At 37.2% G+C, this 15456-nt stretch overlaps 1 non-coding gene across 1 annotated transcript; it reads right to left on the reverse strand.

The window, feature by feature from the left end:
- Positions 1 to 11180: 11180 nt before the first annotated feature.
- Positions 11181 to 11286, reverse strand: LOC133298109 (small nucleolar RNA R71). Its single transcript, XR_009749737.1, has one exon. It is a non-coding gene; the product is annotated as a small nucleolar RNA R71 (small nucleolar RNA).
- Between the last annotated feature and the right edge of the window lie 4170 nt (positions 11287 to 15456).

Genomic DNA, 15456 nt, shown 5'->3' on the forward strand with positions numbered 1-15456 from the left:
TTTGTAATGTGGGGATGTCATTTCCTATTAACAATATGTCATCTACATAAAGTACCAGGAAGATGACATTACTCCCACTAACCTTCTTGTAAACACAAGGTTCATCCTCGTTCTTGATAAAACCATTACTCTTAACGACTTCATCAAAACGAATATTCCAACTCCTTGATGCTTGCTTTAGCCTATATATCGACCTTTGAAGTTTGCATACCATATGTACACTTTCTCCTTCAAGAACCCATTCAAGAAGGCGGTCTTGACATCCATTTGCCAAATTTCATAGTCGTGATATGCCGCTATTGCAAGCATGATCCTAATAGATTTGATCATGGCAACAGGCGAGAAAGTCTCATCATAGTCAACTCCTTGTCTTTGACAATACCCTTTCGCAACCAACCTAGCTTTGTAGGTCTGAACGTTGCCATATGCACCAGTCTTTCTTTTAAAGACCCATTTGTTACCGATAAGAACTATTCCTTGCGGTTTAGGAACCAAGGTCCATACCTTGTTTTGATACATCGAATCCATTTCAGATTCCATGGCTTCAAGCCATCTTGAAGAGTCAACATCCTTGACTGCCTCTTCGTAGTTACTTGGTTCATCATTCTCGACGGTCTGCTGATTCTCAATCACAAATCCATACCTCTCAGGTGGATGGATGACCCTCGTTGACCTACGGAGTTGTGTGTTTACTTCTCCATTGGTAAACATCGCCTGCGGAGTAGACTCGGGTTCCTCAATCTGTTCATGTGGTTCTTGAACTTCTTCAAGATCAATCTTACTCCCACTGGCTCCTTGAGAGATCAAATCCTTCTCAAGGAACTCAGCATTCTTTGACACAAACACCTTGTGTTCATCCATGGAGTAAAAGTAGTATCCCTTACTACCTTTGGGATACCCCACAAAATAGACATTTAGTACTCTTAGCACTAAGCTTGTCTGATGCCAACGCTTTGACATAAGCTGGCGATCCCCATACCCTGAGGTAACTCAGGTTGGGTCTCTTACCATTCTATATCTCATATGGTGTGGTCTGAACAGATTTAGACGGTACCCTATTTAGAAGGTATGCCGCTGTGTCTAAGGCATATCCCCAAAACGATTTTGGAAGTTGAGTCTCACTCATCATAGACCTCACCATGTCTAACAAGGTCCTGTTTCTCCTTTCGGAGACACCATTTTGGTGTGGTGTGTAAGGTGCAGTAAACTGCGAGAGAATTCCATTTTCTCTCATATAATCCTGAAACTCATGGCTCAGATATTCACCACCACGATGTGATCGTAATGTCTTAATCATCTTGCCACGCTGTTTCTCTACTTCATTCCTAAACTCTTTGAACTTTTCAAAGGCTTCAGATTTATATCTCATTAGGTACACGTACCCAAATTTTGATTTATCATCAGTAAAGGTGATGAAATATGAGTATCCTCCTCTAGCCTCTATAGACATTGGACCACAAACATCAGTGTGACTGAGTTCTAATAACTCACTAGCCCTATGACTCTCAAGCCCTTTGGGCTTATGACAAGTCATTTTCCCAGCTAGACAAGATTCACATTGTCCATAGGATTCCAAATCCATGGAATCTAGGTATCCATTTGCATGCATCCTAGACAAATTTGTTTCGTTTATGTGCCCTAGTCTACAATGTCAAAGATAAGATTGATTATCTATCCTAGGTCGTTTCACGACTCTATTGAGCACTTCAGTTCTCATTTCCAGAACATACAATCCATTTATTAAAGAAGCAGTACCATAAACAATATCATTCGAAATGATAGAAAATGTACCATTCTTAATACTAAAAGTAAAACCATCTTGTTCAAAACAAGAAATAGAAATAATGTTTCTAAAAATGTTTGGAACATAAAGACAATTATTCAAATGCAATAAAAGGCCCGTAGGCAAAATAAGGTCGACATCTCCAACAGAATGAGCAGCAACCCTTGCTCCATTGGGCTCCTAAGCACCTGCAACATATTGCAGATATGAGAACCACAACCGATATCCAATACCCATGAGGTAGGATTAACACAAGAATAATTTATCTCAATCATGAAAGTACCTGAGGTAGAAGCATTACCATGCTTCTTGTCCTTCACACTCTTCAGGTAGTCTGGAAAATTCCTCTTCCAATGGCCTTTCTTGCCACAATGGAAGCACTCAGCATCGCTTTTGTCCTTGGATGGTCTCTTACCCTTCTTTTTGCCTTTCTTCTTCTTGGGTTTTTCTTTGGGTTTAAGGGAGTCTCCTTTCGCAGGCTCCTTGCCCTTACCCTTTGCCTTGTTAGGCCCACAAATCATAAGAGCATGTGTCCTATCCTTCTTGATAGACACTTCAGAAGTTGTTAACATGCTTAACAATTCAGGCAAGCTCACAAGCATCCCATGCATGTTGTAATTCATAATGAATTGACTGAAGGAAGGTGGAAGCGAGGTCAGGACTAAGTCATTACTTAGCTCGACATCCATCACGAAGCCTAGATTTCCTAGCTTCTCAATGTACCCGATCATCTTAAGAACATGACTGCTCACAGACATGTTCTCAGACATCCTGCATGGGAACAATTCTCTAGAGGCCTCATACCTCTCATGCCTTCCCTTAATGTCATACAACTCCTTGAGATGTAAGACAATAGAGGGAACATCCATATGCTCATGCTGCTTTTGCAGTTCAGGCGACATGGATGAAAACATGATGCAGACAGTCAATACATTGTCATCCATGTGCTATTTGTGGGCCTCGAAATCAAATTCCGCGAACCCATCTTCCCCTTTCCTAGGAGCTACGGGTAATGCAGCATCCAGGACATAAGCTATTTTTTCGGCCCTAAGAACAATTCTTAAGTTCCGATACCAGTCCATAAAGTTTGAACCGGTCAGTTTGTTCGTATCGAGTATTGAGCGCAGTGACAGTGGATTAGTCATACTAAAAACTGAAAAAAATGTAAAGATGATTTAATTAATATATTTAGACATGTTGTATAAACAAATTATTAAAGACTTTAAATAATTTGCCCCTCCCACTATTTTATCTAAGTCAATGACCCTTCCCATTTGACTTAGGGTTAATCTACTTTTAGATTTTACCTTAGTGAGATTAAGAGTGTGATTATCTATTTTAACCCCCGTCTGTGACCGCAAGATTAATTTAAATAATGGGTTGATCCTCATCAACAGTATCTCATACCCTCTCTTAACATTAGGTTGACAACTCCTTGTCACTTAGTGGTGCATCTCATGCAACCAACCTAGCATTATTACCCTAAGCACATAAGCCCGGCTGAGCTTGCAACTTATGTCTCAGTTAAGTATTAACCAGCACCCTAAGTGTCTACCACTTCTAATACTACTCTTACTCAACAAAACAGTGGGTCCCAACTGAGTTGTGGAGCACCACTATGTAGAGGAGGTTCGAGTAATATTGGTGGTGGGAGGTAATCATATGCTTAATAATTTATTCCTTTAAGGGTTCCTTTTATTTGGGGTTTATTAGGTCTCATCAAACGCATTTATATTATTATCATGCTAGTCGTTATCCTATGTCAAACATCTATCGGAATACACTAGTCGTAATTGGACATGCATAATAATACATACAAACGTGATTTGTCCAATTCTTGCATACTAGTCGTTCAAAACATAAAAGCATACATGCATATAAAACAGTTTTATTTGAGATGGTCATGGTGCTCGTGCATTTGTCCATCTTGCTTCTCAAGCATCGGCTCCTCGTCGTCTATACGCCACTAGCCTAATTCTCTAATTACATATAAGTAAAGCAACTCCAAAACATCTTTGGAGGGACAAATAATAAAAATACAAAATTCAAAATTCAAATTACAACTCTAATTAAAATAGAACAAAATTACACATTAATTTAAAATTTGAAATTCGAATTTCGGGCACCATGACCATCCCCTTCCAAATTGCACCTGAAAATTATTCAAAATTCAAATTACAACTCTAATTAAAATAGAGCAAAATTACACATTAATTCAAAATTTGAAATTCGAATTTCGGGCACGATGACCATCCCTTTCCAAATTGCACCTGAAAATTTAAACAGCTTACAAGCACATAATATCAAATATTATATAAATATTTCGTCACATATATTTTGATAATTTAACAATTAAAATATCAAAACAAGAATCAAAATTCAAAAAATTTCCAATTTTCTCCCAATGGTCGAATTTTGCATCTTTATGCATAATTCAAATCTTTGTCAAATCTTTCTCAAAGATCACAAAAATTAAACCATTTATTGAACCATAACTCATATGGCCGAACCATACATCATCATATAAAAAAATTTTATTAAATAAAATCATGGAGAAAATAATGCATTTGAATATTCACATTATGACAGAATCATATTCCCTTTTCAATACAATGTTTCTTTTGAAAACTTTCACAAAGAATCAAAACAAACAAAACCATGAGGTCATGTAGATATATGAACACCATAATCATATTAAACATGTTCATAAAAAAAATTCACATGCAAAGAATTAATCGTTAACAAAAAGACCTTTTGACCGTGAGAAAATTAATTTCACAAACAAAATACCATCACCCGTCGATGGTAAAGCGACCGGGCTCTGATACCACTTGATAGTAAAATGGCCTTGAAGGCCGTAGCATGTGAGAGGGAAAAACAAAATTTTTCATATGCGGAATTACACATGCAATCAAGAATCATGCTTTATGGCATGTCATGTTACCTTTGTTTGTGAGTTCAAAACTCCAAGATGATCAGTGTTAGGTTTGAAGGGTTCAAACCCTCTAACGTTGATCCACACCACCCACGTCAAGATGCAAGAACGCTTTCTTGAAAGCCACCAATTGACCACCACAGAGAGGCTTGCTATGCGCTCAATAGGTGAAGAAGGAGGCTAGGTATATGTGTTTAGAAGAGTGAAGTCTCTAGTATGAAAACTTCACAAGAGTGGGAATGGTATATAGTAGAATTGGCTAGGTTCTTTTGAAAAACCTTAAGTAGGTACTCACCAACTAGGCGCACAAGAGAGGGAGAGAATTAGTGTATCAAATCAGAATTTTTACTTTACTTATAATGAAAGTGGCGCACAAGTGAGTAAGACAAAGGTGGAGTTGTTGCAACTCAAAAATCCCAACAACCTCCCCTTTGAATCCTCATAAGACTAGGTCTTTATCTAGTCAAAATTCTGAACCAATGGTCATCATATGACCACCAATTCATGCGCCCCTATTCAGCCCAAAAAGGGTCCGGATACATTTGAGCTGTTGCATTCAAGTTTGAACCAACTAGCTCACTGATTCTCTCAACAACCAAATCTGAGTGGAGCTTGTTGGTTTGACAAGATGACAATCATCTCCCACCAAAATGGCGCCCCATATCAGCCCTTGGAGATCTCCATAGATCTTCTCTTGATACAAGGGATTTGTTCCAACAAGATCTCATCTTATCCTTTTGTTATGAAATAACTTTTCATAGCCAATTCAAATTCGAATTCAAACATTTAAATTCAAACGTTCAAACATTTAAATTCTAAATTCAAATTCAAATTTCAAATTCAAATTCAAATCTCAAAATTCAAAATTCAAATTCAAATTTCAAATTTCAAATTTTAAATTCAAAATTCGAATTTCAAAATTCAAATTCAAAATTCAAAATTCAAAATTTAAATATTTGATAATTAATTTAACTAATTAAATTAATTAGTAATATCTTGAACCATCCAAGCCCATTAACAATACCATGCGCCCTCTCCCTCTTAGGTGGGCTTCCAAACTTAATCTCGAGCTAACAACCATTATTAGGCCCAATACCTTTAATGCTATATCATCATGACATTAAGGTGTTAGTGTGTGACCCATTAGGTTCAACATAGCCACTGACATAAATGGGCTCGGGCCCAATAGGCCCACAACCCATTTAATGACAACACAGAGCACTAACAATGCTTTGTTGCCCCAGAGCTAGTTAGATTAATGACTTGATCATCCTATTACACATATTTGGTTGCCGTATGTATTTCTTTTCGTCTCGGTTACCTTCTCACAAAACCTAGGGTAAGGAAGCGTATCAACCCTTGCGGTTTAGGGTAAGCTTTATTCGAAATAGGGAATCTTCAATTTACTGACTCTAAAGGCAGATCATCTCATGATCTCTTTTACTATGCATAGATTCCCGAGTCCCTGTAAATGTCATCCCGATTTCTCCGGTTTACAAATAACCTAATCTCTCACAGAGATTTGACGAATTCCTTCAGCTTATCACCCTAGCCCTGTGCTCTTTTAGGACAAGCTCAACAGTATACCTATGAGTCTCCATGTTTCAGGCAGACGAGGTATACAGTCAAAGCATGCCTTCTAGAACACAGTCTAGGTAATAACTTCTGGTCTAAGGAAAGACATACCCAAATATAAAGAGACTACTATAATGATACTCTCTGTGAGATTTCCTCATAGAGTTTTTTTTGTGGGTCTGTTCAGTGCGAGCTATACCCTTATAGATACACCCACGACTTTAGCTAAGACATCTCCATATCTGTAGCTCATGAGGTCTTTACCTTGCATCCGAATACAAGTAGATAAGTCGTGCTAGTCTTACCCGAGATCACTGATCCCCATTCTCAGTGTCTCTAGACTAGGAACATAAAATTAGGAATAAATATCCAGTATCCTTGAATCCTCATGATCGTGATCTCATCACAGATACTCAAGAGATACCTATTTTATTCCAAGGGGTTTATCCAGTTACTTATATAAAATATTAACAGTAATATTGAGACAAAATATGAAACAGGATAAATAGTGCTTTTATTTATTTGCGACAATACAAAGGTCCACATATGTCCTAATCTAATTAAAAGATTGTCTCTAGGACATCCATATACTAACAATTTTTTGGGATACTTCTCCGGTACACATTTATATTGCGAAGCAGAACCGGTATCCGTACTTTTCATCAGAAAAGCGACTTTAAGCATTATTCAACTTTCTAAATAATTACTTTATCATAATTATGCATAATATTTATTCAATCCATGCTTCGACATTGATAATGGTATTTTAATTAATTATTTAACGGTGCACGTTCTTATACTCAGCAGAGTATTTTCGACTGAGATATGTGTGAATACTTTCCCTGGGTGTGGAAAAAAAAATACTATGTCGAAAAGGGTATTTTCATTTGGGATTCGGTAGGGTAAAATAAAATCTAGGGAATAAATTTTTTTTAGACAATTTTAATTTTTACTTGTATCCAATGTAAGAATAAAAGTTTCTTAGTACCACTTTCGCAGTCAACCAAAATAATATCTTGGGCCAAACAGTCCTTATGAAAATCAAATGTCAAACTCCACCCACATGAATGGTGTTAGTGTTTGGCACAGTAATTTTTTTTTATGGGGTCAAATCAAGTTGAAACAAAGTTGAAATATATTGTTTTATTTTAATTGGCCTGCAAAATTTCATTTGACACTGAGGACTTTCTTAAGTCTTACCCTATTTATTAATGCGAGAACAAAAGTTATGCAAATCAATAGTTACTGTACTTATTCTTGATTAAAGCCGAAAACTTTAATCAAAATGTTGTGTATCCAATATTAATTTCGATAAGATTTAAAATTTTAATCTTAAATTCAATTCGAATCGAAAAAAAAGAAAAAAAAATTGAATAAGGCAGTCATGCTTTTTTTTGTCAGAAGAGCTTTGTTAACAAAATTATCGTAACGAGGACATCTCGTGAAGCATGAGGATTATTATAATATATATTATAAAAAAAAGGACCCACCTATTACTTTTGATAGATTTTCTTATCACAATCGTGATAAAGTTAGAATTCCTGTCCATCGAAATGTGTCACAATTATTACCTGTGCATTAGGTGAGTGCTAGTGGGTCTTGCCTTCATTATTTTTTATCATCTTCATTTATGTATCCGGTGACGGACTCATAATTTTTTTTATATGTGCGCATATTTAGTTACGAAGTTTGGAGGCAGCGCCTTTGAAAACTTTTTTTTTGTATAGAAAGTTTAAATTAATGCTTGAACCCGCTCATAATCTAGTTGTTTCCCTAACAAGTTGCAGGCAATAGTTTGATCAATCATTTCTCTTCTAAATTTTATCATTCCTCCAAAAAATATATGAGAATATACTCTAATATATCCATATATCATCATTCTATTTTATAGTGGTGAATAAAAAAGTTAACACTACTGATAAGTCTCTTAATTGAGACTTAGAGCATATGATTTAATTGGAAAATGAAGGAAAAAATATTTATTTTGCTGTAAAATACCCCAAAAATGGAGTTGTTGGATCTTTTGTAGATTAATTGTTAATGGGCTGTAACATTTCATTTTTCAGGCTCATTTTCCTTTTGCATCAGAAATACCCAGGAAAAGAAAGAAAGGAAGATAGCATAAGAGAATAAAAAAAGGAAGTGATGGGCCAGACCTAAAAAACTAAAGCCCAAAAAGGAAAGGAAGAGAAGAAGATAAGAGGAGGAATTGGGCTGGATCTTTGGTTGAAGGCCCAAGTTAAAGAAAATTAAGAGAAGAAGCTGATGGGATCAGAAGAAAGAGAAACAAAAGTGTGCAAGCAAGGATCAGCAAAACCCTAACGCCTTTTCTCTCTGACCGAACCCTAACCCTCATTCAACCCATCTCCATCGTTTGCACCCTTTCTACCCGATTGACACACTAAACCACACAATTTCGCAAACCACGGAACCTTAGCCATTGAAGATTAGTGCTTTGAGAAACAACCAGACCCTAGCTACTATTTTGAGTTAGAAAAAGGACAAAAGAAAACCGTTACTAAGTGGTGAGCTGGATACTTTTTGAGAGTGAGGCTGGAGCGATTTTTGGGCGCAAGTTTACGTACGGGTTGAAGGAGCAACAATTTCATTCGGATTGTCTGAGGAGGGAGCTGTTGGGGACCACCTGCCTGCAACGCGCGAGAAGCGCGTAACACCTGCTGAGCTAGAGAGGAAAATCGTGCAAAGAAGGAAATGAGCCCTATAAAAGGGACTGAGGAGTGAGTCATGCAGTCTCTTCTTCTCTCTTCTGGTTCTGATTTACCGTTTCTTAGTTTTTGTTTTCTGAACAATTTTTATTTTATTTTAAGTTCTGTTTTGTAATGAGATTCTGGTTCATTTGATGAACTTGATGCATGTCTTTACAGCACTGAGATTGCCGGTTGTTAGGCCAGTGCTGTAATTTAGTTTTTAGAATTTATATTTTGTGATTTCTTTAGTTCTCTGTTACTGTTTGTAAGCTTCACCCATATGGATAGTGGCTAACTTTTTAGAGGTTGGGTTTAGGTGATACCCAAACTTCAGTGCTTGTTAAATGTTTGGTTTTCTGGTTTTAATTTTTCTATCTCAATTGTTTAATGCTTTTTCTAATGTTTAAAATTATCTGCATTTTGGCCGAATGTCAGAGGTTTGGTTAGGATTTAGTTGTTGAGAAACAACTAACTCTGGATTCTGCATTAGACACATGGACTTAGATGAGAAATCATCTAAGGGATCTCATTTCAGAAATGAATGAGACCTCATGTAATGTTGGACCTGAGTCTCAAGAGTCCTAATCCCACTTGGCATAGAGATATGGAAGTGGGCAACTTTGGGATAAAATAATTTTTAAGAGATTAAAATTAACAATACAGTTCTGTTAACTGAGAATCTTAGGATGAGCTTTTTGTTAATCAAATTATTTTTCAAACACTGTGGGAAAGGAGAGCCAGAACTCAACCCACCTTTTTGAACTTCTTTATCAACTCAGATTTCTAATTTCCTTTGTTATTTCATATTTCAATCTCTGTTCTGTTTCCAAAATCTTTGTCACATCTGTCATTAAAATTGCTTCATTCTTACTCCTTATTTTATAACTTAGGAAAGTAATTCAGAAAATTTTAAAAGAAAAGTGAACAGTAGTGTTTTAGGTCCATTCTAGATTATTTTTTACTTTACAATTTTATTTCTTTTATTTTCAAATAGTAACTCAGTTTTAAGTAATTACAAATTTTAGTCATTTCAAAACGCCAACGATCCTTGTGGGAACGATAACTGGGACTTATAACAGCCCTATATTACTTGTTGTATACTTGCGCGCATTACTTGCACAACTGTTAGCAAGGCAACAAGTTTTTGGCGCCGTTGCCGGGGATCGAAGCGTACATGATCAGATTTCTGTGTGATTGCTATTTTTGAACTGCTTCTTTTTGCTGTTTTTAGTGAAGCTCATTTGAATTCTGTTTCAGTTTTGTTTTAGCTATTATTACTGTAGAGTCTTGAATATTGGTAGTTTAAAATCTGTTCTGTTCATATTCTATTTCTTTTATGTCATTTAATTTTTTTTTTAGTCTCATAGTTCATAGTTGTTATTTTGTTTTGTGATTTTTTAGTTTCAGTTTTATTTTAATTATTAGTTTCACCCTGTGTGAGGGAGAGTTGTTACTTCCTTATAAAGCCGTCAGGCTGTGAACTGTCTTGGGACTTTTCTGCTTGCAGGTTCTTGTTTGTTTATTTTTTGCTTGTTCTGCATAAAAGTTGGTTAGTAATCTAGGTGTTTTAGCTAAGTCAGGTTTACCTGTTTTAGTTAAAAGGGGTGCATGAGTGCAACTCCACACCCGTTCATAGATTCAATTGACCCTGAACCTGAGAGGACATTTAGAGTTAGGAGAAGAGCCCAGAAAGCACATCGGCAAATTGCACTTCTAGAAATTGAAGAAATGGAGGATTTAGGAAGTGTAAATGGGAATGATGGGGTAGGAGGACCTGCAAGGATAGAGGACCCACCTGTCATAAATGACAATGATAGGTCCATGATGGACTTCATCATACCTGTGTTGGATGAGTTAGATCCAAGCATAGCCCAACCCGTGAATGAAGTGCCCTTTAAGTTAGAACCTGTGATCTTCACCATGCTCCAAAATATGGGGCAGTTTCATGGGTTGTTGATGGAAGACCCACACAAGCACCTTAGAAATTTCATAGAAGTGGCCAACACTTTTAGGAATCCCAACATCTCGGATGATGTGCTAAGATTGAAGTTATTCCCTCATTCACTAGCTGACAAAGCCAAAGAGTGGTTGAACTCCCTTCCATCCAACTCCATAACCAATTGGCACACCCTTGCTGAGAAATTCATCATGAAATTTTTCCCCTCCAATAAAATAGTGCAAACTAGAGGTGATATTGCTAACTTCATGCAAAGGGATGGTGATACACTAGTGGATGTGTGGGAGAGGTACAAGAACCTTCTTAAGCAATGCCCCAACCATGGTTTGCCCTCTTGGGCAGTGTTACAAACCCTGTACAATGGCCTAAATACTCAAAACAGGGCCTTGGCAGATTCTGCTGCTAATGGCATGTTTATGACTATGTCCTTTAACCAAGCCCATGAGTTGTTAGAACAAATGAATCAAAATTATGCCCAATGGCCTGAAGAGAGAAATCAGCCTAGGAGAGTGGCTGGTTTACATGAGATAGACCCGGTAACAGCCCTTTCAGCTAAGTTTGATGCATTGTCCAATTTAGTGAGAACCCAAGGACAAACCATTGAGGCAAGATTGTCCCAATCCCAAGTTCCTGTACCTACACCTCAAATACCTACAACCCAACCCCAAGTTAACGCAATAAACACAAGTGTAACTTGTGTTTGCTGTGGTGGGCCCCATTTGTATGATAGTTGCCCATCCAACCCAGAATCTGTATTTTATGTGGGAAATCAAAATAGAAACTGATAACTCATATTTTGTTACACTTATTTATTACTCTTGGTTGGTATTTTTATGATTTATTTGAATTAAATAAAGGTCTTTTGGGTCGATTCACAATTCTAGATTTTAGTTGGGTTTAATTGATTTTCGTCATAATTTTCCAGATTTACACTACTTCCGTATTTTGACAATATCTCACTCTACAGAATTCCTATTGACTCCGTTCTTGTTGATTTTTGCAGCTAACAGAAAGGGCTACAATCGCTATTTCAGCTACTGAAGCCCAATTCAGACGGAAAGATGGTCGAAACTTGATCTCAAGATGACGTGTTTTGCTGGAATTCTATTTTGACGTTTGAACTTGTAATTTTCATTAGGACCCAATGTGTTTAGGGCCCAAGGCCATGTTTTATTATTTTATTTTATTTTATTCAGCTTTTTTTTTATGTTTGGGCTGAAGCGATGAAACCCTAGCCGTCCTGCGTGACGGCTATTTAAAGGGGACTCTAGGAAACCCTTGGTAATCAGTTTTTACAACAGAGAAGTTCTCTCTGAGTTTTTATTCATTTGCGTTCTTATCTTTTTCTTCCTCTTCTTTTTATTTTAATCATGTTTACTTAGCCATGCGGGGCTAAGAACCTTTTAATCAACCTAAGGGTAATGGATTCCATGGATTGGTCTTGAGGATCTGCGTTTATTTCAAATCAGTTTTGTTTCCCTTCCCAACTCAGATTGATATCGTGCGATCGTGGATATTCAATCTGAGGTTCGCGATTGCGATTATGGAAAGGGATTAATCATCAGATTTGATGATTAGGTTGATTGACCCTATGACCTTAAATCAAGCGGGCTGATACTCTGCGATTGTATGAGTAGAAGCATCGTCTTTGATCAAATGCTTAGAGAGGGTTGTCAATTGGAAATAAGGATTCTGATTCGATTGACAAATCAATCACGATTCTGATATCTTCTTATCCGAGGAAAGACGTCCATGGAACCTTAACCTTAGGTTGGTTAATTTTTAATTACGAATTTTTATTCCAAATTTATATTCTGCCTTTTTAATTATTGAATCAAAATCCAAAACCCCCCTTTTTAATTTTCTGTTCTCATAAGCGATTTTAACCAAAACAATTTCCTTGAGAGACGACTTAGGGTTTCCACTTTACTGCAAATTTTCTGAACCCTAATTAAAAAAATAATTTTTAATTTGCGCGAGTTCGACAGCTCGTGTCAAATTTGGCGTCGTTGCCGGGGAAATTGCATCGGTCTAAATCGTTTTCTGATTCTTGATCATCTTCTTTTTCATCTTCATCTTCTTTTTCTTTAATTTTCGTTTTTGAAAAAAAAAATCAAAAAATAAAATAAAAATAAATTGGGGAAATCGTAAAATGTAACAGCCCGTTACGTACCGGTATTGTTAACATTAATTATGATATTAAGCGCAGTTACAATCACAGCAGTTCATTTAAAAAAACGAGAATAAATTTTTTTCCGACTATTACGCGAGCATTTAAATCATAAAAAGCGTAATAATTAAAAGCTGTGACCGTAACCGTAAACTCTTGCGGAAGACTTATTTCAACTATTTTTATAACTTACATCATTTATTATGAGTTACTAAGGATTTCCCATAAACTCACTTAGCCTATTTCCAACTTTACATATTTACCAATTCGAACATGTTTCACTCTAAATTTTTCTGCGACCAAACCGATCGCAACCAACCCTTCTTCTCAGATTATATTTTTGTATTACTTAATTCCCTTTTTAACAAGCTATCATACGCTCAATTCGGAGCTCATTTGCTCCGGTTATCGCCGTTTGAAGTTGGATAAGCAATTAGCCCAAACAACCCCAAAAACAGCTCCAAACCACTCACATTGCTCGAATTACTGCACTCAATCCACTCAACCATTTGCTCTCAAATTTTTATCCTACAAACTAGACATCTAAAAATTCATTTTGATATATCACACGCTTAATTTGGCGGAGAAACGAAGCGGGAATTAATTTCCCAAATCCGGTCCAGAATCTGCCTCAGGTGCAGGGGCACATGGGCAGTCCGTGTTTATCTATTTTTTTCAGGCCGAAGATCAACCCAGAATTTCCTCAAATTTTGACACAAGGTAGAGGACATCTCAACCTTCAAAATGGCGTATAGCACGTCCCTAGGGGACTTCTATGGAGGGAGATATGCTCTCCCGAAGTTTTCCTAAAATCTGCCAATTCTACAGAAAATTCGCCAGAGTTTCCTTTGTTTTTCCAATAATCCCAAATTTGTAAAAGATCATTTAAACCTCAAATGTACCTAATAAACACATGATAATACAGTAATAATCCAATGGGTGGCACACACAAGGACCAACAACGCCTTGGGGCACTTACAACCCAATCCAGTTTATAGTTATTAAACATAGAGTCCATATTAATCATTCTTAAGTAGTTGCAATCACTAACACCTTTTTCATGCATATTTCCATCATACATATTATCATAACCTAAAATAGGCCTAAGGCCCTTCCATCATAATTAGACATGCATCAATACTATTACAATATGGCTTTACAAATTACAACTTGAAACTAAAACTTCAAATTACATTCTTCTAAAATTTCAACTTAATTTAAAAGACAACATAACCAAATACATCACTACTAGACTTAGGCAAAATGGCATGAACAAGATGCTAATGAAGCTACTAATAAATACAAATGACATGTTCATGCCCTAAGTCTAGCCTAGGCCACACGGCCAACAAAATGCAAAATATGAAGCGCTCCAGCGCTCACTCTGCGGGCCTCTTGCCCGAGGCTCCTGCTCCACTGCTACCTCCTGAAATAAATGCCCCGAGACGGGGTGAGATATACGAATATATCTCAGTAACCAAGAGGTTCTGGAGAAAACTCCACCCAATGGTTCACTTCGATGCATATCAATAGAATACAACAACCACTTTGAAAACGGGATATAGCAAGGGATTTAGAGAATGGGAATATAAAGAAAACAAAATACGACGATACGGGATGGTAACCCCAATTCCACGTACGCCCTCGGCATATATAAGCCTATGGGTATCATCCAAGGTGTGTTCACAGAAACCACAACCATGATGCCCAAACCAACCAAAACGCCAAAGACATTCCTAGTGTGCTCCTACCCGGATCACACACCATGACCGCAGTCAACTGGAACTCCCTCCTGGAGACCTATCCAGCGGAAGTCCGAAAATGCCCGAAGGCTAATAAAACTGTCTACTGGCCAGAGACTCGGTACTGCAGTACCCATAGCAATAATGCATGCATGCTCATGTGTTCTATACTATTCATACACACTTCCTACCGTTGCCATCAACTGGCAAGGTGGAACAGAAAAGGGGAACAAGCCCCAGTACCAAGAGGTTACCTTAATTCGTGTTTCCACAAGCTCCGCAGCAGCTTATCCCTCAACTCGGTACACAGCGGAATGCCTACACAGAGGACATTCCCAATCACTCTCAGTTCGACCCATACATGTTAATTTATAATTACACATGCAATGAACCAATTTCTTACCTCAATCCACTTGGTCCCGGACCAAGGGCAATTCACTGATTCAAGATTCAGAATTCAGGTCGACGTACGGCAACCTATACAATAACGTACATCCATCAGTACTCGTCAAATAGTATCAAAACGCAAAAACACAAAAATCCTCCCCATCCTCCCTTGATGGTTCGGCCATTGTAGTGTAAATGT

The sequence above is a fragment of the Gastrolobium bilobum genome, unplaced genomic scaffold (assembly GCF_033153095.1).
Source record: "Gastrolobium bilobum isolate Gb01-03AN ecotype WA unplaced genomic scaffold, APGP_CSIRO_Gbil_v1 utg7053, whole genome shotgun sequence".
Taxonomy (NCBI): Eukaryota; Viridiplantae; Streptophyta; class Magnoliopsida; order Fabales; family Fabaceae; genus Gastrolobium; species Gastrolobium bilobum.